Raw genomic sequence first — 3,046 nt, forward strand, 5'->3', positions numbered from 1 at the left:
CCTTTCCACTTTGGTGAAGAAGGAAGACCAGCGAAGCTGTACTATGGTGGGAATGAAGTAATAGCCGGCCGCAAGTCGGCAAGCCAGAGTGGAAAGGCTCGAAAGGTTTCGCCATCTATGAGCCACGGCGGCAAGCGGACAACCGGTGAACACAACACTCTGGACAGTTACCGCCATCTATGAGCGATGGCGGCTACCAGAGTTTTGTGTCGACATTTCTTTGCGGGGGACACGATCCTGGGGAAACTAGCCCTTAACAGCTCCGCTGTAAAAATAAGCAATGGAAACGCCTTAAAAAGGGAGGGGGGGGGGGGTGGTTTTGTTAGAACAAATTTTATACAAATTTTAATATAGAAAGGATGGCGAAATTTTGGGCTAAATGGCGCAAGCTGCCGTACATTACAAATGCTATAGACCGTATAGCCATTAACATCCATCCATCCATCCATCTGAATTTTAATTTGATGGCACAAAGTTGCTCAAAATTTTACCGGTCCATTTTTGTAACGTACTTCACGAACACAACTTTACTTGAGATGCTCTCAACAAGCGCGTACCAATTACAGCAAATTCGTATTTATAGTGAGTCTACAACAGGGGTTAAGCTAACTGCCATGTGAAGGGGAAGCAGCAGCATTGTCGGTTTGTGCGCAGCGTTGCCGGTTTAATTACTTTTCCGCCACACCTCGTATGCGAATCAAGCCTGCACACGAGCGCAAGAGGTTGGCGAAGAATGCCACTGTTGAGTATGGCTCTGCGTTTAGTAGGTCAAGCTGGGCCGCGTCGGCAAGCTATAGAATCGTTCCCGTGTTGACGAAGTTGACGGCCGGGCGGCCGTCCCCTTCGAAAATATTGTTTGCTTCGTTGGACGAATGAAATTTTCGCGATCACTATGTGCGTTTACAGTGAGCCGCCGTGCTTTTGTGTGGCAGAGGACTCGGGCAGCAGCGTGGTGTATCGGTTATCCTGAGACACCAGTGCGCTGGTCCACCAGTTTGCAAACGAAGAGGATCTATCCACACTGTCCATATTGCTTGTTCTTTGTTCTTTACAACGAACTTTACCACTTTACAAGGAAAGGAGCACAAAGGCGCTACAGTAGTACGTGGAACAAACAACAGCCTGCCTCGACCTAATTACCGCATCGCTTGACTGCAATCTCGCTGCAAGCGAGCCGGCGCCGGCTTATAGCTGATTGATGTCGTCACCGTAGTAATAATCGTAATGTTGACGTGGTATTCTACACACAGAACCGCAGGCAGCCTGCAGCGCGAGCGCTCCGCGAACGCGTTGGTGCCGGTGGAGATGGCGCGGTCCATGCGGTCGTTCAGTTCTCGGGTAGCTTCACAAAGCGATGTTGTAAAGCAGAGAACACATGAGCGGCAAAAACGGGCGCCGCGCGCTGATTCCCATAGCAACAGTCCAGGAAGCTGTGATGTGGACCTATGCCAAGCCGCCACGTTACAGGGTGCGCGCAAGTTGCCATAGAAACTGCCGCGCGCGCCGCAGATCCGGCACGGGCGTGCCGGATCTGCGGAGACACATTACGCCCTCTTTGATCACCGATTTTGAAGCACTCGCCCAAATACGGCATTAAGAACGGAAAATGTAACCATTCGCTCAAAATACAAATGTGCGATTGTCATTTATTGGTACTATTGATCCTATTCGACTTACTTTCGAACGTTTTGCGTATATTTTCAGTGTCTATTCCGAATCCCTTTAATGATTTCATATTTCGTTTTGGATTATGAATCGAACGACTCTTTTTTTTTTTGTTTTATAATCACTTTTTTACTTTAATCCTTATATTGTTGCGACATGTAAACAGAAACTGGGCTGGAATCGCGGCGTAGGCTTGCGCTGCAGAATCCAGCAATCGTGGGTTCGACCTTGGCCCCTACCCGTTTCGATTTGGATGAGCATCGTACAGGCGTGCGGTCGTATATCACTCCTGCGTGATGTACATTAAATAGGAGAGCAGTTGTACCGCAGTGGGTAAATTTTTTATATAAAGCTGTTATAGTGTCACTCTGGTGGACCAAGGTCAAACTGTCAAAATATATAACGTCTAACTTGATTTTATTTATCTGCTGGAAATACGCATTTAGCTTTCTTACATCTACGTCTGCATCGCTTATCTAACCGCTAACACTTTTGGTTAGTTTTTTTTTTTTTTTTTTTTTTTTTTAATTTGATGGTCGCCCGCTTTCTGACGGCTTTTTCGCAAGTACAGGCTCCGAAGCCTATTCGCAGCGCTTTCCGGCCAAACATGCCGTAGGTATAAGTGTAGATGGCACGTTAGGCTCAGTCAGATACTCCACATTGACACGCACATCAAAATAAAGACAATTTATTTAAAAAAAAAAGAGACAAAACACGAGGAAACAAAGACGCACAAAGCCTCCTTTAAAACTTAGGACATGGTTAAAATCCCGCACAAAGAGAAGGACAAACGTTCCTTCCTCGTTTGTCCTCGTCTCTTTGTGCGTGATTTTAACCATGTTCAACGTTTACCAACTCGCCCAACTTACTACCCTCCTTTTGAAACACATACGTTGGAAATAAACCCATTGGTTTTAAAGTATACACGATTTTATGACCCGTGAGTCCCACGAACTATGTCCGTCCCTCCGTACGCCCGCGCACACACACCGTAGTATGTCAGCCCAATCGGTATGGTTACCATGGCAACATAAGCAGGAGAATGTACACGACAAGTTACTCAGAGTTTAGCCAATAGATAGGGTGTTTGTTTTTTATGCTTAACAAAGTTGTTTAAAAAGTCCGTGAAAGATGCACTAATGCGGTTTGTGCACGTCTGTTACGCGCCCAGGGGGACATAGTATCGGGGACTAATCGTAACGATCAGTCGGCTAATTAACTAAACTATGTTAATAAAAATAAACATATAATTCTACATACTTAAAAAAAAAACTGAGGCAGGAGAAAAGGAAGGGTCACACACAACGTGTTTGTCCCTTGCTTTCTCCTGTCTCGGTTTTTTTCTTTTTAAGTATATGAACGTTCACCAGGTAGCCTGCGT

This window comes from Ixodes scapularis, unplaced genomic scaffold (assembly GCF_016920785.2).
Source record: "Ixodes scapularis isolate PalLabHiFi unplaced genomic scaffold, ASM1692078v2 PGA_scaffold1__304_contigs__length_218370807, whole genome shotgun sequence".
In the NCBI taxonomy this organism is placed as follows: Eukaryota; Metazoa; Arthropoda; class Arachnida; order Ixodida; family Ixodidae; genus Ixodes; species Ixodes scapularis.